The sequence below is a fragment of the Nomascus leucogenys genome, chromosome 2 (genome assembly GCF_006542625.1).
Source record: "Nomascus leucogenys isolate Asia chromosome 2, Asia_NLE_v1, whole genome shotgun sequence".
NCBI classification, from domain to species: Eukaryota; Metazoa; Chordata; class Mammalia; order Primates; family Hylobatidae; genus Nomascus; species Nomascus leucogenys.
This window is the reverse complement of record NC_044382.1, coordinates 97,502,284-97,522,896: the sequence shown is the minus strand read 5'-3', so window position 1 is coordinate 97,522,896 and position 20,613 is coordinate 97,502,284. Positions and strand designations below refer to the sequence as shown.

Sequence of the window (20,613 nt, the reverse complement as noted above, 5' to 3'; positions counted from 1 at the left end):
AGCAAAATAGTAAATAGCATCCATTTCTAGCAATTTGAAAGATAGGAGTGTCAAAGCAAAATGTGCAAAATCACAAGACTTTCAAGTAAGTTTAATCATTGCCCTACATCCTAAAGGGGTTTTAGTGAAAATAAGTGACTTGTCCCTTATCTGCTTTTGAAGGATCATAAAGGCTTCCTCATTAGAGTTAAAGAGTGTTCTTCAAAGAGCACCAGAGCAGAAGTAGGAAGATTTGAGCTGGACTTTCTGTTTCACTGCAAAGTCATTTTGTGACTGGAAACAAGTCACTTAACCTCTGTGAGGCTAATGAATGGATGGGCCTTTTTGGCCATTTTATACAAATCATAGGAAAGGAAGTTCTAGTTATCCAATGAAAGATATTTCCTCTGTTTTCGTGTGAGGAAGTCTCAAAAGGAATCTGGACCATTATTGGTGGGTTCCTGTATGAAATGACTGGGCCCCACCCTGTCCCTATTGCTATAAGTAGCCCACCATGTAGGCATTCCAAGTAATTAAAACTGACACAGTATCTAGCCTGCGAAGCCAGTGGGGAAAACAAAATCACTTTGCAATATGTTCCAGAGCATCAGGCCATATTTTTTCCACTTGGGGACCCTAGTAACATAATACAAAAAGTCTCATTCTCAAAATTGTATTATGACACAAAGCTTTGAACTTTCAGTATGCACTATAAGGCTAAATTGACAAAAAAGTACTGAATGGTCATTTAATATTTTTAATTTTATAAAATGACAGGACAATTTTTAAACTTAGAAAGATATTATCCACACACACTGCTGTAAGCCAGCATGATAATATATTTGTTTATGTCAGGAAAATGTTGGAACAAGAAACAGTGTTAAAAATATCTGAATCCTAGTACAATATGTCTGCTGCATATAGGTACTTAGGTTATGTATGATGAATAAATAGATTGAAAGAATGGATAAATACAGCTGGGGAGTTCAATATTTTTAAGGAAAACTTGTAAACTAAAGCAATACTTTTGCAATAGTAATAATCATTTATTATTGCTATTTTTATGCTCATGAGGACAGAATTAAAACATGATTAATGTATTTTTTTTAAAAATCTTAATACAAAAGAGGTTAAAGACCTAAGATATGGATCACTCTGTTGACAAGGATGGCAAAGTTGTGCAGGCCCTTTATGACTGCTTGGCAGATGGAGGTGATTACTGAGGTCACAAGGAACATCCGCATTGATTGAAAATCTCTTTACAGAGAAGCCACATTCCTCAGGTGACTATGACCAGTGCCAGTCCTATTTTCATGGAGTCTAAGCTCACAGCAGCTGGCAGTCACTGAAGGATGAAAATGTTTGGGAGTCACTTATCACCAATGGTAGAGGTCCCTGGATCTGAAGCCCATTTTACAGGTTTTGCAGAGGTATCAGGACCCAATGAACAGATTCCATCCAAGAAAAGATAATGGCTATCCCTCAATTAAGTACAGACGAAGAATTGTACAGAAATTTGAGATAATTAGGTTTCCATATTGCTTAACTGGTTTTCTAATTTCAACAGGCAGAATATTTGTGGCATGTCTTTTTTTGTTGCTTACAATTTTGAATCAAGATTCATCTTACTATCTTGAAAGGTTCTCATGACTTTAAAAGTTCCACAAAATTTGTTAACATTAGTGGAGAGAACAGGAGTGAATAACAAATGGAGAGAAAAAAAAGTTATGGCATTAGAGGGACCTGTGGATCTTATGCTTCCCCTCACCTTAAGAGAGTGGCATGCAAATAAGTGCTATGCAAGAACCAACTGAGGAGCCTGTTATAATGCAGATTCCTGAGATTGCAGCTAAGTGGGCCTGAGGTGGGGCCCATGAATCTGCATTTTCACATGCACCTGGGTGATTCTGAGGCACTTTGGTTCTTTGCGCTAGACTGTTAACATCCTCACAAGGAGCCCTCTTTTGTGAGGAGAATAGTTCTCCTGCTCTACAGTAACAAGAAAACTAACATTTAGTGATCCCAAGTCCCAAAAGATGAAAGGCAGCATATGCACACAACTATAGACTTTACCTTTTAAAATGTATTGTCTGCTATAATTAAACACTACTGTGTTGAGTAGTTCATTTATTTTAATTATCTTATGTAGACTGGAAAATAAGTGTCATCAAATACTAGTGAAAAGCCAGAAAAAAAATCATTCTCAAGTTTTTCTTAAGTTTAAGATGCTAAATAATACGGCCTGAAATGTGATAAAACGGCTTGAGCAAACTCTTCAGGATAGTCATTAAAACAATACAGACAGTGCTTATTATGGGAAGTATGAGAGCGTAGAGCATACACATTCACCAAGTTTTAGAATGCTCCATTAATCATCACTGACCTGCGGAGTTTAAGAGGTTATAGCCCACTGATAATGTGAGAGAAACCATAGGCTTTATTCTCCTGTGGGTGAGTTTATTTTGTGGCCATAGGCTACACAAACTAGAATCTCACGGCTACGTAAGGATGAGATGAGACTGTGTGGATGCATGAACATAAATCCTTCACAAATACTATATAACCAACACAAGCACAGACCTTATTCATTGTAAGTTAATCATCATTGCAATCAAAGAGTAATTGCAGTGATTAATAACAAAAAATAATCATAGAAGTTATTCTATGACCATATTATCTACAGCATGCATCATCAATTGTTTAGAAATAAGCTCCTTTGGTGAAGATATTTTATTTTGAAGTGATTCTGATAAATCAAAAAAGAATAATACCCTATGGTTCTGAAACAGAAAACGTAATTTTCCAACGCAAAGGAAAAATCCTGTTAATAACCAGTTGTGTGTGTGTGCGCACGCATAGCTTTACTGAGTTCACAACTGATAATAAAGAATTTACAACTGAAAATGAAGAGAGGAAGCAGAAAAGACAAAGGAAGGAAGGAAGGAAAGAATAAATGAATGAATGACAGATGGAAGGAAGAAAGGAAGTTAAATGGAATAGTTGGGAGGAAATCTGTTGGCTAGCTATTTAGCCTTTGCTAAAGGGGTCAAAAGGAATAAGAAAGTTGTAGAATGTTTCTTACTTTAGTAGTGTTCAAAATCTTTAACTTAGAATCTTATTTCTTCCTTCTGAATCTTGAGTGATGATTTTTAATATAAAATGCATTCCATTTGATATGGATACTCTTTATTTACAGATTTAAGACTACACTAAGTTGGGAAATTTTTGTTTATGTACCCTGTCTTTGCACATAGGAAGATGCTTTATCTGTGATTTAATAGAGGAGATAGAAGCCAGAATGAAATTTGCCCTCTGACCCTAAACCTCTCCCCAACCCTTTCAAATTCTCTCTTTTATCCAACAAGTGGTACACACTCTCTTCAAAGAGTTCTTAAACCCTGTTCAAGACATTTCTGGATAAATAATCACTAATTACACCTCTGGTGGCTTTGGTGGGGCAGAAGAGAGAGCACACAGGGTAAGTCTGAATGACAACATAGTCTCTATGGTACAAGGGACAAGCAGTGGCTGCATGCCTCATATTGCAAAGAGGGAATAGAAAAGGAGACCAGAGGAACAGGTAATACAATGTACAATTTTTTAAGTATATAAATTTTCAAGGAGTATCTTAATATTTTGCTGATAGAGAGTTCATCTTCCAATCCCAACATTTTCAAAAACAAAATTGCTTCCTCAAGTAAGAGCCAGGTTTCCCATTTACTTGCATCCAAGGCTTAGATCTGTGTGGACAAATGAAGTCGCTGCTGGCGGGAGGGACCTGAGACATACTGAAAGTGCTCCCTAAAACACCTCCTGACCAACACAGCAGGGTATCTGTGGAAGCATGGATACTCCTTTGGATTATGAATTCTTTTCAGAAAACTTTTGAAGAGAGGTTCATTTAAAGTGGTTGCACAATGATACCGTGTCATGGATTAGGCGGCTGAAGTGGCCGGCTCCTCTGATAGAACATAGTTGGAAAGAATTCCGGGGACATAAAGGGGCGGCTGAGGGATGAAAGGACTTTGTAGGTCGCATCAGTGGAAGGCCCAGAGGAGAAAGAAGCGCTCGTGAAAGAGCTATTACTGATTGTAAAAATTGCTGCTGGGTGAGTGGAGCATGCCAAAGTGAATGCAGGGCCTGCTGAAGGTGAGTTTAGGGAAGAGAGTGATGTAAAGACAAACTTTCACAACATCACAACTGCGCACATATGCTACACAGATAAGAGCCCTGATTTAAGAGGAGTTCGCTGGGATCTAATAGGAAGCCACTAAGTCAACATATTTATGCTCAGTTCCCTTAAATTTAAGATTATATAATGAATAAACAATTTAGAAGATGTCTGAGGTAACTAAAAAATAAAATCTTGTAGCATTATTCTGGGCAAATGGGTATGTCATTACTTTCATAAGTCTGATGAAATCCAATAAGAATACCCCCAAAAAAGTTTATCTAAAGACAATATTATATAGAACACTGACAAGGATAATATAGTTAGCAGTCCAACATGTAAGACTTCTTGGTATAATACATATTAATTGAATAAACATATGACCATAAATATGTTTATATTTACTTTATATATCAAATACTTTACATAAAATAACTGTTTGGAAGCATGAAACTGACAGAAAAGAAAACATCTTTTAAAATATCATTACATAACTACAACGTTGAGATGTTTTCCAGGAATGTGGGGTAGTTCTTGAAAGTGAAATGGTATATAATAGCTAACATTTATTGAGAATTTTCTATATGCGAGGCACTAAGCGGCCACAGAAGTACAATTTCATGTGCTTCTCTCAGCAAAATCATTATCATGGGTAGTTCCTGCCACCTTCCCCATTTTACAAAAAGGGCATTTAGAAAATTAAGGTCAAAACAGTTATTTAGTGTCTAAATGTGGATTCTGGTCCAGAGTTTCCTAGTTACTCTCCACTGCCCATTTTATACTCTTTGAAAAGAACATTTCCCATGCTGTTTACAGATGATCTATAACTACTAATTTAATGAAAATGACTTTTTTTTAAAATTACCAGACCTTTTACAAGTGTTACTTGTCAAAACTGTCTCCTTAAAGGCTATACAATCATATCAAAAATACCTTTGAAATTCCTCTTTTATATCTTCAATTAGTGTCGATTTATGAGACAAATATCAAATACTCTAATGCTTCATACTCAAATCTTAGTTTTCATCCTGTTTACTACATTTGGCTTGGATTTACTTTTGGAAAAAAATTCATCCTTAATGATAAAGATTTGCCAACAATCAGGCCAGTTTTAAGACTGTGTAGCAAATCCCTGAGGAGATTTCTAAATAGACTTGAGCAAAGACAACATTATTGAAATAAATGGTCTTCTAAAGTGTCTACCTTAAAGATGATGTCATGCATTTAGATATGTATTTCTGAAATATTTTCTGGTGGGACAAAAATATCTATTATATTATCCCTATAAGTGAACAAATGTTACGAATACAAGGAAGCAGTATAGCATCATAGCTAAGGGTAGAGTATTGGAAACAAACACATTAGTTTTATGTCTTTTGGCACTTAGGAACTATATGGCCCTGGGCAGGTCATGTCAGCATTCATAGCTTTAGTGTGTAAAATCTGTAAAATGGGGACAATAATAGTACATGTCTAAAAGGTTGTTCTTTGAATAAAAGGAAATAAAGCTTATAAAGCAATTAATACAGAGCCTGACAAATAGTATGTGGCCATTAAATGTTAGGTACTTCAAACATTCATTTCAACCCATATTCTAATAAGAGTATTATTTTTGCATATATACTCCAGATATCATTGTATTATGACTAAGAACATTACTGATTTACAAGATTTAACTACACATTTAGTATAAATAAATAAATAAGTAATAGTCCATAGGAAATCTGGCTTTTGGTTTGAGTCTTTGACTCAATCAGTACTTTGGTGAAACAAACTGGTTTTAATCACTGACTTAAATTTAAAAGTTTTATTGAGTTTTACTTTTAATTCTCACCATATTACAAAATAATTTAGAAACTTCCTCCCAGTGAAAATTAATTCTGTTTCTTCCTAAGAAATTAGAATATTGATATAATTATGTGCCTCCTTGTTCCAGAATTTCTATAAAATTACGTATTGAAAGCATATAGATCTATGCATGATCTTACCTTCTTGAAAACGTAACATTTTCTATTATATTGCTTGGTTTAAAATATAGGATTATAAATAAAATATTTTATAAATAATTTTGTAAGCTCCAGATAAGTAGAACATAGTCATTTAAAAAATTACCTGGAAATGGCTGGTACAGTAGCTCAAGCCTGTAATCCCAGCACTTTGGGAGGCAGAAGCGGGCGGATTACCTCAGGTCAGGAGTTCAAGACCAACCTGGCCAACATGTTGAAACCCCATCTCTATGGGAGGCAGAGGTTGCAGTAAGCCAAGATCACACCACTGCACTCCAGCTTGGGCAACAGAGCAAGACTCCATCAAAAAAAAAAAAAAAAAAAAAGAAAGAAAGAAAGAAAAAGAAAAAATACCTAGAAAGATAGAATAATGTACATTTTGCCATGTGGTAGCTTTTTTCCTTCTTTTCTAAACTCTTCTTTCTTAACTTGGGGTCTTCGCTTAATAACTAGTGTTAGCATGAATATCAGATATAAAATTTTTATTGACATTCTCTAAGTCTCTTTTTTTCTGTAATACATACTTAATCATAAAATCAGTATAAATCATAAACATCTCAGGTGGGACTTTATTAGAACCAAAAATGCAAAATGTCTATGCTTCTGTTTTTCAAGAAATGGTACAGTCCCCTAACATAGCTGTAGTGTTGATCATATGTCTAACAGAACTACTTCTAGATCCTCTTGAACAGAACTCTCCATTAGGCATTCTGTGGGCTACCCCTTCCCAGCAGGCTTTTGCCCAACCCAGTTGCCATAGATGGCCATCAGACATTTGGAATGACATCAGGAGACAATCTGAGCAGACTCTTCCCTAAAGAATTCAAGCTAGCGGGAGACTGAAGATATCAATGTCATCTTGGCTGACAACAGCATTCCAAAGGTCAACCAGGGTGAAAAGAGGATAGACTCTGAGTTTTCAGTGCCTTTTCAGCAGCCAAGTGGCTAACAAGTATAATAAAGCATCCCCCCAAAAAAGAAAAAAAATCCTAGAGGCATGATGTCAGTGAAAGGGAAATAAGGCAACCTGTATGGTTAAGTCATGGTATTTTAAAACATTTTACCTCTTCAAAGGTAAATCTCATCCTGAACCAATTCCCACCTCTCGGATGACCTACTTCTTTCTGCTGTGATAACCCCAGTATGGGTGAATAAAGAACTTAATGGTATAGAAGTGGAAATTCTTTGCATTAGATTAAGAATGGCTAATTTTTACTGCAGTTTATCACTTTTCCAGCCCTGTGCTTTATGCTGAATAGCTCATTTAATCCTTATAACAAAATTTTGAGGGTAGCACATTTTGTTCCACATTTTACAAATGAGGAAACTGAGGCAAAGGGAGATTTAAACCATATGCATAATCAAACAGTTATCATGTGATACAGCCAATTGGCTGTTGGCCACACAGCCTCTTCCAAGTCAGACCAGCCTTCTCAGTCGTCAGCCATGGAGAAGGTGAGGCCTTCTTCCATGTCTACAAGCACTTGAAGAAGTGAAACATTTTCTCTAAGGATACTGGATTTTAGGGAGAATGGGAAGAATGCTGAACCACATGCAAATGGTAAATTAAGAAGAGAAAGACAATAATTCAAATATAAATGTAAATCTACACTTTTAAAAGAATTTATTGTTATTATTAATTTAAAATTATTTAATATGCATAAGTACTCTTATTTGGACACTTCAGGGATCCTTCACTAAGGGTTAAGTTAAAAGGCAACTACTGCAAAAGAGCAGAATTAATACCAACAGTTCACTCCTAATTAACAGTAAGATATATAGAATACAAACATGGCATTAAAAACAAAACAAACCCAAAAGACAGAACAAAACAAAACAATAAAACTAATAAGAAAGCTTATTCTTTGGCTAAATCTTTATGATGTATTCTGTTGCCTTATATGTTTCAGATAGTGTAATTTGTAATAATGTTTTGTTAGGGCCGGGTGTGGTGGCTCACGTCTGTAATCCCAGTACTTTGGGTGGCCGAGACAGGCAGATCACAAGGTCAGGAGATTGAGACCCTCCTGGCTAACACAGTGAAACCCCGTCTCTACTAAAAATACAAAAAAAGAAAAAATTAGCTGGGTGTGGTGGTGGATGCCTGTAGTTCCAGCTACTCGGGAGGCTGAGGCAGGAGAATGGCGTGAACTCACCAGGTGGAGCTTTAAGCGAGCCGCCGAGCTGAGATCGCACCACTGCACTCAAGCCTGGGCAACAGAGCAAGACTGCGTCTCAAAAAAAAAAAAAAAAAAAAAAGGTTTGTTTGTTATTAACATTTCTGAGCCAATTCCATCCTAGTTATATCATAATGAATGTATCTGATATCTTTATCAAATTTGAGAAAGATTATGCTTTGCTAACAATTTTCACCTTAGGTAACACCTTTCCTCCCTGACCTTAAGAATGCTTTTTAGCTCTTTAAGAGGATAATCCCATTTCCTCAGAATTTTTAAAGTAGAATTAAGCACAGTGTTATCCCAATTAGCCTCTTAGAAAAGGCATTATATGAATCTATGACACTATCAATAATACACTTTTAGTTTGGGAGATAGTATTATTCCCCATTCTCCTCATTCTTTGTTAAATGGAATTTCTTCCTGCAGGAATACTTAGCAGTATTTTTTCTTGTAAAAGGGTACTCTTGCCTAAAGTTTTCAGTCAAGCTGACTTTCTGTAAGATGAATTTGCCTAGAGAGATGTCCTTGTCTGGCACAAAGTATACTGGACCCTGTTAGGGGACCCCTTATCTTCTTTCCAAATTTATGACATAACTTTGGGGGCATCACTTAACTTCTCTGGGCCTGATTTCTCTTGCCTATAAAAAAATCAGATGTCTGGGTGAAGTGTTCCCCAAGGTCTCTTTCAGCAGGAAGATACTGAAAGTCTGACTTTAAAGCTTCTCACATTAGTGCCAAGTAACAGAAACTCCAAGAGTGTCCTAAAATGTGGCTGGTATCAGTCATAATGTAATTTCTTTCTTTCTTTTCTTTCTCTCTCTCTTTCTTTCTTTTTTTAACCAGCATTCATTTTGAACTCTATAGCAGTATTCTCCAGTAGAACTTTATGCAGTGATGTAAATGTTTGACATGTCGCTGTCCAATAAGGGAGCCACTAGCCACATGTGGCTATTGAGCACTTGAAATAGGGCTAGTGGAACTGAGGGACAGAATTTATTTTTATTTTATCTTATTTTAATTAATTTAAATAGCTACCATCTTGGTAGCCACTAAATGTTTCAAGAACATGATAACATAAACGTTTTTACACCTTTGATGTAATTGAGTATTCCACAATGCCAGACAGATCAAAGAACAGCACAGATATCTGCATTTAGTGACAGCATTTTTGTAAGACATCCCAGAACCGTTCACCTGTGTTAACAAATAAAGGGGGTACAAGGAGAAAGGAAGCTTTCTGTTTTGTCTTTAAAGTGTGTGTTTTATCCTGAATACCTTACTTCTTGCTTTACTTTGTGGCTTTTTCCTAGCCAAAACTCGCACACGCGTTAGCTTAATAGAGCTATGAGTTGGCTTTTGTTTTTTGAAAAATAATTCCTTAGATGCTGAGAGCTCAGACTATAAAATCCAGTTTGGGGCCCGTGTTCTTTCCTATTGGTCTGTCAGGTGAAAAACTCCGGCTGGCCAGAGTGGGACTGGGGCGGCGGCTAAACCTGCAGAGCCCCTCTTGCTCTCCCAGGTTTGCAAAATGGTTGGAGCGCTTCGGGCAGCCTGCGTCACCAGACGTGGACCGTGTGCCAGCGCTTTGTGCACTGTTAAAGGGTGGGTTCATTTACTTGGCCCCTGGCATTTTCGTGGGTCGCTCTGAGCCCGTCCCGAGCTCTTTTGGATCGCATTTCTCCAGCCCAGGATCCCAAAACCAGACCAGCAGGACAACTACCCCCGGCACTGCCACCGCCCGTTTCCACAGTCCACCCACAGCCGTTGCGCCCTCCTCCATTCCCCAGAGCCCATCACGCACCCTCTTTACCAACAAACCACCGGACGCTTTTCCCCCAGCCGTGACTTCCACAACCCCCAACTAAATACAAGTCGGCACATCCCCTTTCTTCCCCGCGCCAAACCAGCGTGGCCGCCCACTCGTCGCACCCAGGCCCAGCAGGTCCCCAGGAGGGCCTAGAGCCTGCCTCCTGCTCGCCCGTGGCGCACGCACGTGGCGCACTCACCCCCTACTAGCAGCCTCCGAGCTCTAGAAACACTCCAAGGAAGGAACCCCCGCCCCTTCAGCTCCGTCGGCCCTGGAGAAAAGTGGGTGGGTGGGGGGGGAAGCAGAGACGGGCAGAGAAAAGAGTATATAGGTGATGAGAGCAGTGTTGGAGGGGAGGATCGGCAATAATTGGATGCCGCTGCAGCTGTTGCGCCTTTGCTGAACGCCCAGCCAGCGCGGATTCACTTTTCACACAAATCAACCGGAGGGATTGTTGCTGCCTGCAATCAATAACTCAGCGGAGTGAGTTGCTCAAACTAGAGGCGTCCCTCGTCTGGGTCTTTGAGGGCCGTCCGGATTGAGTCCCAGCGCTCTGCTTTCCAAACAAAGAAGCGAGCACCAAAACGCAGGACGAGATTTTTAATCCCCACTTCCACCACGACCCCGGGTAAAGATTTTTTAAAATGAAAAAGCACACACATAGTAAGGTATCTAGAAGAAACAGTTAAAAGGGGAAGTGTGAAAATCCATTCCTTGAATTGAAGGTTTCTGTGATATTTCAAGAAATGAGATAGAATCAATGTTCTGATGAACAACATTTAACAATTTTGTAAGTAAAGGTAAAGTCGCATTACATTTAGTCATGCATGTGGATATTTTTGAATCAGCCACACACTTGCAAGCAAATTACTGATCAAGCCTTATTTGGACATATTGATTACAGGAAAAGGGAGAAATGTATCATAATTTGTAGTGTCGTTTTAAAAAAAAACCTTACCATACCTTTCAGATGTTATTTCATGAAGATTGCATTTCTATAAGGTGAATAGGCCCTGGGAGATGTGTATTATGATTCTCACTTAATAGACTGTAAAATGAAGCACAACTGGAAGAAAGAGAACTCACCAAATCACTTGGTAGTGACTACAAGACCAAGTTTGGACTCACTCACTGTGGGCCTGAGCCTAAAAACCTAAACTCAACTAACACCCATAAAGTAAAACTGGCCAAAATTTTTCATTTCTCTTTGACTCTGAAGCAACTTAAAAATAAACCTCAGAGATGTCAACCCAAATATAGAGGCTTTATAAATGATCCTTCACTATGCAAAGTCCTCCTGCTATTACAAATGGGAAAAGAGATATTGACCATCCTGGTCTGATGTGTCTCAAGGCTGGTTCTCTTTCTGGGACTAGCCTCAGTCTGAAGCCAAGGAAAGGTTCATTTGTGTGCACAAAGTCATGGAAAGCTAGGCTAAAACAGAAATCAGAACACAGGAGCATTTGTCTGTGCTCAGTACAGTTAAACACTGCTTGGAAGAATAAGGTATTATTGGTAATAGAATTTATAAACCGTACTGAATACACATCACTAATCCCAAAGTATTTTAAATTGGCCTGTAGGCAATGCATAAAATAAGCCCTTTCAGTAACCTCAACTGCATTGCAAACATTTCCCAATTTGACAAATTGTGTTAGCTTCGGATATAATGGGTTTAACATTCTTCTATAATTCTCTATCAGATATAAAACTGAAGGTACAGAAATACAGATAAATATAGAATCCTTAGATATGTGTAAACCTTGTCTTAAAATAACAAATCCTTTGTATATTGCGAATTCTCAATCATAGACATTCCACAGCCTGTATATTCTTCTTGGGTTAATGCTGCACGTAGTGAATTTTTGAAATTTAGATATTTGGCACTATTTATATTAAAGATTATTATCACAATACATGACAATTTCAGTTGTCTTGTATTCAAAACACTTTGGTTTAAAATCAGAATATTGTTACTTCAGATTAGAAGTTTTAGAAATAAATCTATTTGAAAGTATTTTCATATCAGCATTAACAAAATACTATATACTGTTTTGCACTTCCACATTTGAAGGTGCCAAAGAAGAGTTGCAAACTGTGAAGTAACTTCTATGAAGAGATGAAGTAAAGAACGGAAGGCAAATGACTGTGGCAGTAAAGAAGTGTATGTGGTGAGTGCTCACATTTGTTTTTATCATTTACCACAGAGTTACCATAAAGGTAAAACTGCCAAACTCCTTGGCCTTAGGTATTTACAGAATAGACGTGTATAACAATAATAAAGAGTTAAATGACCACCATACACTTTATATTATAAGCAATGACATATCATTTTGCTTAAAGATCATGTCATCTTTCAGGGCCTACTTTTGCAAGTACTGTATCTTATACAATTAATCTATTTCATGGGAAGTCCTGTGTATCATCAATACTATAATTAGACAAAGATTAAAATATGTAATGCTATTGGAATTTGTGTTTCACTGCTTTTTAGATTTTTCTAAACTACCATGTTCACTTATCATGTTTGTGTTAAAAGTATTCTGGCTGAGGAACAAATACTATACAGTTGAATAATCTTAAGGGGTACATTAATCTATAGCCTTTCTTCATCTCAGGGTGGGTTGCTGTGGCAACCGCCCCAGTTCACTTTAAAATAATTTTTAAAGCTCACTTCAAGAGCTACACCCAGCGTGGGCCAGGCTTAAAAGCAGGCAGACCCAGTGCACAGGGCTTTAGTGGACCGCTGCTTTAATGTAGGGAAGTAGTGAAGAGAGGAGGTTGGAGTAAGATGGTATGCATAAACAGAAATTGCAACATTAGATTTCCCTGGAGTTAAAATCCTGAGGAGTATGATCTCTGTAACTTCTATGACACTTTAATTAAATATATTGCTAAACATAATTCTTTTGAGGGAAAAACAAGTGACTCTATATTTACATTAACAATAAAGCATGTACTACTTAATGTAGGAAATATTTGGTGATTAGAAAAAAAAAAAAAAGCTGGTACAGTAGTACATCAATCCCAGACATAATTTTCTTTTAAAGGAATTGTCACCTATTATTTAACTGGATAGACCCCTACCTTCCAATTGGTTTAAAGGGTAGAAACATTTTCTGTTTTCCAGTGATAGAACTGGAATAGGTTACAGAACTCATTTAACACATAAGCAAACTGAAGCCTAGAAAGGACAAATCCCTTAGAAAGGCACAAATTTTGAACTAGATAGAGAATCTAGGTCTCCTGACACCTAGTACAAGCTCCTCCCTATATGAGAAAATAGTCTGATCCTAACCAAGTATCATTAGATGGCAAGGATCAGGATGATTTTAAAGAAAAAACAAAAACAAAAACAGAAACCAAAAGTCCAAAAGTATTTAAAGAATAAAAAGCACACTCTGGATTAACTACTTTGTGGATTACTCATGAATAGTTTTAAATCTCAGGTGATTTTCTGTTGTATATTTCTTCATATCTCTTCTCTTCTGCTTCAACTATAAAGGCTCATGGGAAGAAAACTAATGGTAATATTAACTTAGGTCACACATAATTAAGAAGCTAAATCTGCTGAGGGGAAAATCCTATATTTTAAAAGGCCAACTGTGATACATTCCAGATCCAAATTATTTTCAAATTATCTAGTGTGGGGTTATACTTACTTTTGAATGTTTGCAATATCATTGATAATTAGGGGTTTGTTATAATGGGTATTATTAAATAATTATTTAAAATATGAAAAGGTAAAATAAAATAATTTCCTTTTGAAAGAAAATCTAAAACTGAAGTGTACTGTGGTAAACAGAAATACCCTCTATAATTCATCAAAAACAGCAGGGCTGAAATTCATGTATTGGCTATGTGTTTGCTCATGTCAAATAGACTGTTGTAATTCGCTGCATTAATTTTAGGCATTATGGCAATAAACTTAGATGGTCCTTCAAATGCTTTGCTTTTTCAGGACCTTTGTGGATCTTGAAGAAAATTAATTTTATTTTTACCACCATATATAGACATATCTTAGTATTCGAAATATCTTTGCCCTTTAAATTTTTGGATTTTCAGAGAAGTTGTACTTTGAATGGAAACCTGATACAGATGCTCTCTGCCATATTATTAAAATGAATTCATGGTAATGGCAAACTCAACATTTGAAAAACCGGCAAACAAAATACATTGTAAATACTAATCTGCAAGAAATACTACTATTTCAGATGGTTTTTGCTTTGTGACAGTTTGCGATGCATTCCTATAATAAAAGGGAGGGAATGGTCTTAGTTGTGCTGATAGTCACAATGATGAGCTGGAACTTGAAGATTGTTCAGATCTAGTTGTACTTGCCTATAAAATAAACCTTCCCCTTTCAAGTGAAGCCTTGGGACCGTTGCCTAAATGTTGAGCCCACTCTTCTGAGAGAAGCTACTCACATCAAATACCTCCTACATTGAAGCAGGAGGCTTTTTGAACCATACTGTCCTCATATATTAAAATAGTCGTCTGGAGGCATATTGCTGAACTTAACAGGAAATACAACTAGTCATTGGGTTAAACGTAGTGCTAAAAGGAATTTTCTAAAGTGAGGAAATATCTTTAGTTAGCTAGATATTTCAATATACTCCTATTGTCTACTCTCATACATTCCATGTTCTATGAATTTTCCCTTCTTGCTTTCACAATATTTTTTTAAAAATAATTTGGTTTATTATGTAATCTATAATTCTACTGGCATGCAATCTTGTCTTTTCATTATTCTATACTAGTTGATGTATTTTATCTTTGACTTTACTGGGCACGGTATATATTAATGGTTGGTTAGGGCGGGAGGTGCCCAATCTCTAGTAGCCTTTCCTAAATATTAAAGCTTTTTTTTTTTTATTTTGTAAGGAAAAGTGTTTATCATGCTTTAACCTTAACATAAGTATCCTCCCTTATCAGTCTCTATTTCTGCTTCCTGTGCAGCTGAAACTCTTCAGGATAAGTGAAGTCATCAGCTATCGGCTAGGGTAGCCTAATGCATTTGGGAAGTTGGTTTGGTTTACATGTTAATGACCTGGATGAAGTCCAGTAAGGTGTGGAAAAGATAGAGTGGGGGGAGGGGGGAACTCCGAGGAAGCTGCTGCCTCGGTAAATATTTCCAAACTGATTAGAAAGTTCATGGCCCCGCGATGAAGTCGAGATCTCAAATACTGGTAATTATTTTATTATTTCGTACATTACTAACATTAGAGAAACCTTTCGGCTCGCTTTCTAGCGCTCCAACCTCTCAGGGTGAAAACCGCGACTTCTGGGCGTGCAGGAAAAGCACGCTGGAATCGAGTGCTGCAGACATCCTGGACCGTGGTTTTTACGCGTGAGTAACGGAGGAGCGCACCGACCGGTGGAAGAGAGAAGTGGCTAACGCGTGTCCAAAAGGGGGAAAAGTCACAAGAGCAACTATTAGGGTCGCGCTCCTATTGGTCAGAGGAAAGATCCCGACTTTAGAAGGACTTTCCTGCTGGCTGGCTCGCAGCGTCCCCGGAGAGCAAGCGAGCGCGCCGCAGCGGGAGACTAGGTTCTCTCCGAGCGTCCTCCGCAGAGGCGCCGGGAGAGGAGCAGGGAGCCGCAGCTCGCCGTGTTGTCTTCTTTTCGTGCAATAAAGAATTGTCATTAGGTTTGCGTATGGCATGTGCTATTACCCCACCGTAAAACTAAAATTAGCAAAATGTCAGGAATGGAAAGATTGATTCACCAAGATGCAATTATCATTTAAAAGTGCTTGATTGAGGTACTGATGTTCAGTGATTTATTCTGCATACCATATACATAATTAAAGTAGTGTAGTGGAGTAATTTATCAATCTAGTTGAGACTGGAGGGGTGAGGAGGGAGCTGCTGTATGTTTGTTTTATTAAAATGCTCCGAGGTCTAGTCCCGCCCCCCTTTTGCAAGAGTGAAACTGATGATTTCTTCAGCTCGCGAGGAGAAAGTCAACGGTTTGGGATTGTGGGGGAGAGAGAGACGGAGAGAAAAAGGCAGCGCGAAGCAAAGGCAAGGACAAAATTAAATAAAGGGGGAAAAAAAGGAGGCAAAAGACACTTCATCGGACGTGCTGCTTAGAACCCCAACCCTTCGTGCTCCGTCTTCCCTGCCACCCCCGCCTCCCCTCCCAGTATCCTTCCATCCCCCCGCCCCCACCACCCCCAGTTTTTTTACGCGATGTTTCAAACGCTGTGAGCTGTTCTCCTTTTCCCATTCGTCTTCTGTCACTTCCTTCCTGGACGCAGTTTTCTGGACGAGTCTGGTTACTTTTAATCCGACCGGCCGCTGAGAGCCACTTTCACCTCCTCCTCCTCCTCTTCCTCCTCCTTCTCTTCCTCCTCCTTCTTCCTCCTCCTCCTCCTCTTCGGAGCGGCCTCGGCGCGCGCGAATGCGCGGCCCCGCGCCCCCCCCCCGCGCGCGCTCCCCTCGCGCGCGCACACACGCACACATCGTCTCCAGCTCTCTGCTCGCTCTGCTCGCAGTCACAGACACTTGAGCACACGCGTACACCCAGACATCTTCGGGCTGCTATTGGATTGACTTTGAAGGTTCTGTGTGGGTCGCCGTGGCTGCATGTTTGAATCAGGTGGAGAAGCACTTCAACGCTGGACGAAGTAAAGATTATTGTTGTTATTTTTTTCTCTCTCTCTCTCTCTCTCTTAAGAAAGGAAAATATCCCAAGGACTAATCTGATCGGGTCTTCCTTCATGTAAGTACCCCTGATATTTCTCGAGGAAATAGAAAACCCGGGTATTGTCTCTAAAATCTGCATCAGTATATTCCACGGCACTGTGTCTATCTATCCCTGTGCCTTTTTTGAAGGCTGAAGTTGAGGCTCGTTGTGCATTCTTTTCGTTAGATTCCATGATTTCCTTGTTTGTTGCTAAAAGTAACTTTTCAGATAGTCGTATCCGTTTGCCATCAGCTATTGAAATCACTCCTGACTCGTTCCTGTCACACCAGTGTATTTAAAGTTTCATGAAGTTAGTTCACGTCATTAGCATGTTTGATATGGTGGAGCATGTGGAGCCTGGTGGATTTTAATATTTCACAGCATGTTCTGTGACCTTGAAGTAGATGCCTTAAGATTTAGCAGTTAGTTCACTGTGGAAAGATGCTCCCATGAGTCCCCCCAGAGACACTGATTTGCCCTGGGTTATGCTTCTGAGCCACTAATTCTTGGGATTAGTTTGAGCTAAAGCATGGCTGTCTGTCAGAGTATACCTTTGTGCATTTCCTTCCCTCACCAAAGTGCTGGCTTGACAGAGGGCTTCTTAATTGGTGTGGACAAAAAGTAATATCCCTGCCATGGTAGTCTACACATTTCACAATTCACGTTCGATTTCAGCATATGGATTGCTGTTCAGGTCAAGTCAAATATATAGCTGTTTAAAAGCAAGCAAGGTTAAGTCACTTAAATTGCCTTCTCTTTGGACTTGGAATGAAAGTTACCAAACTCGATGATAAAGTTTGTCACAAAGGAAGTATATATAGATGTGGCACATTGTTTATTTTATTATTAAATATTATGGAAGTATTTAAATTTAATGCTAATATTACCTTCCTTCCCTGAACATGGCTATTGATTTTTAAAGGAAATTTTATATCTGAATCAATTCTGACTATTCTAAGTCCAGTAGTTCTCATTCGTTGGGGAAAGCCTTTTTTTTTGTCACATTTTAGGAATGCGTGTCTTTTGTACAAAATACTTTATATGCAAATGCTGACAGTATAATAAGTACAATTGGGCTCTCTGCCAGTTCCTTAACCGGTCCTCAGTGGAGAATTGCTTTGACACAAAGTGCGTTTTACTATTGTGAATCTGAAACTAACTCTAATAGTAACTGTCTTATGAAATGCTTGGGGACTGCATATAATTTCTAAGTGCTATAAAGGAAACTCCAGCCACCTCATTATACCAGTCCAAAAAAAAAAAAAGTGACCAGCCTACTTTCACTGGCACCTTGCAATGGAATTGTGGTTGCAGAGTAAAGATGTTTATGTGGAGTATAATAACTCCAATCCCTAGAGACTTGGTAGGACATGGAAATGTGACCACCTGTGAACCCCGTTTAACCTCGTATTGCATACCAATTTTAGCTTTAAATAGATCAACAATCTCTAATTTGAAACTAAAACATCTTATTTAATTTTAAAAAATAATGTCAGTTTTGGCTAGTCTTTAAAAACATTCAGTATGTACCAATATGGTATAAGCAGTATTTTTGTTTCTCCATCAGTTTCAATTAAAGATAATGCAGTTAAAAAGCCATATTATTGTCTTCCAGTGTATGCATGAAATTATTTAAGTTAAAAGAAGTAGTTCTAAAGCAAGACTCAGAACTTGATAGGTAAAATGGTATACCCCTATCTAACATCCTATTTCAAGAGGAAAGAAATAGTTTAAATCAAATATCTCATTCTATTTGTAGAAAAGTACACTTAGCTATGTATTCGGCTACTAACTCAATTCTAAAAGTTTTCATCAAAACAGTCTTTAAACATAATATTTGCTTAAAATTTGGTTCTCCCGTCAAGGAGACGGTAGGTGGCTGTTATCTTTACTTCAAATTTTACTAAATTTTATAAAAACCTACTATTTTTATTAATATAATTCACACAGCATTGGAATGTTTGGCTTTTTTTCAGACTTCTTAGGAAAGGCAGCATTTTACTTCATTCATTAATTACACCATTTACATCCTGATTGCTGTGCATGTGGAATATATTGAAAGAAAATATTAAAGTGTAAGTTTTATTAAATGTTAATTTTTTTATTTCAATAACAAATGAGCAATTTATTATAAAAACAGTTTCCCACCTTTTCTGAGCTATTCATATTTTAAAAGTGTGCAATCACAGATATTAACTTTTCAAGATAGAAGCACATTAATACTAGATAACTCCATGAAACTTAGATAACAAGAGGCACCTTGCCTCTTTTCTTCTTTGTAAACATGTTCATTTTGAAAAATTTGGGGGAAATGATACCTGAAATTTTTTCCTTGGCCCTAACTTAACGGAATCAATAAATTGCATAACACTGCAAACGTATCTTTCTAATAAATACTTTATTGTATTTAAACTTCTTTTATAAAGAACAGCACTGAATAACTCCTTAGCATATCTTAACATTATCTTTTAAAACTTTCTTCTGTTTATTGTAGTATATTTTGTGGTTTTATTTCTCAACTCTAAAGTGTGGTATAATTTGAGTCTGAAATCTCAGAAAGTGACAAAAATGGGGAAATAGCTGTGCAGCAATACTTGTGCTACGTAACAACAAAGACATAGTTATTAAACAGAGAATTCTGGCTTTGGGGACATGATTCGAAGCAACATAGAAGAATTTAATATGCAATTAATGGTCACAAGATGAACTGTTAAGAGATTATTAATAAAGTTACACTTCTTTTTCAAAAGCACATCCTCTGAGAAAATACCACACAAATTAATATCTAAAACTTATCAAAATACACGTATTCATTCTATACTAATGTGGTGATTGCCTAGACATGATGAAATGATTTAATCACTGTTGTTCCATCAGTATGCTGCATGTGGAAAGATAGGTAATTAAGATCCCCGTCCTTAGCACTGTACCTTAATCTCATAGGCGCGTGGACTGTCTTGCACTCAGTAAAGCTTGACTGTTCACCGAGATCTGTCACCTTTAGGAAATCAAACCAGATTACAGAGGTGATTCACAAAACCAGGAACAACAGAGTCTATGCACCTTACAAAAGGCAGATTACATAGTTCACATGTTATTTTGATAGGTCAAAGATAAAAGCTGATTGTTGAGGAATGGCAAGACACTCAATTTCAAATGATTGCTTAGATAAGTATACTTTGACCCTGTTGCTTCATCATTATGAACCCTTCAAACAATGGAAAATTCAGTTTTCAAATGACAGGCTTTCAGTATTGAAGTAAGAGAAAACATGTCCTTTTTTATGTATGTCTTCATTGTGTAAATTTTAAGTTCCATCATTTCTTTATGAACAAACATTAAATTGTCTCCTTACATGAAGCAGGTATTGTAAGGCTTAAATTCATTAGACATTTTCAGAGGCGTTATAAAGAGCACAAAACAGAATTTGCCAGAAATAAAACATACACTCATGTTATTGAGTAATTCAGCAGAAAATGCATAATAGTCAATATCCATTATGTTATTCTGTTACCAAATATATTCTACATAAAAATGTAAAAATGTGTAATTATATAGTTATGAATCCATATATCTGAAACATATCTTCATAAAAGTTCATTGGTCAAATTTTATATAGATATATAAAATATATATATTTCATGAATGTTATAGAAAGATCATTCTTTACAATAGAATATGATGTTTTGAGAGTTTATTTCAGAGAATAAAGTTTTGGTTTACATAATAACATTTTGAAAATCTTAACTTCTTACACACCCAACTTTACAGTAATTTCTT

The 20,613-nt window shown here is 37.4% G+C and overlaps 1 protein-coding gene and 1 long non-coding RNA gene across 18 annotated transcripts in view; one reads left to right on the top strand and one right to left on the bottom strand.

Annotated features, from left to right (window-relative positions):
* LOC105739457 overlaps window positions 1-10,514 on the bottom strand; it is a 573,543-nt gene extending 563,029 nt beyond the window's left edge. For 3 of the 4 annotated variants that reach the window (XR_004031269.1, XR_004031268.1, XR_001115379.1), the window contains exon 1: window positions 10,343-10,514. This is a non-coding gene — a long non-coding RNA (uncharacterized LOC105739457). Of the gene's footprint in view, window positions 1-10,137; window positions 10,220-10,342 lie in introns of those variants that run through there. The other variant, XR_004031271.1, reaches the window with a different exon arrangement.
* MEF2C (myocyte enhancer factor 2C) overlaps window positions 10,452-20,613 on the top strand; it is a 170,004-nt gene continuing 159,842 nt past the window's right edge. For 9 of the 14 annotated variants that reach the window (XM_030816699.1, XM_030816681.1, XM_030816659.1 and 6 more), the window contains exon 1: window positions 16,332-16,869. The gene's annotated coding sequence lies outside the window, so the exon portion shown is untranslated. Of the gene's footprint in view, window positions 10,772-12,217; window positions 12,315-15,257; window positions 15,333-16,331; window positions 16,870-18,809; window positions 18,909-20,613 lie in introns of those variants that run through there. The other 5 variants (XM_030816675.1, XM_030816638.1, XM_030816631.1 and 2 more) reach the window with 3 other exon arrangements.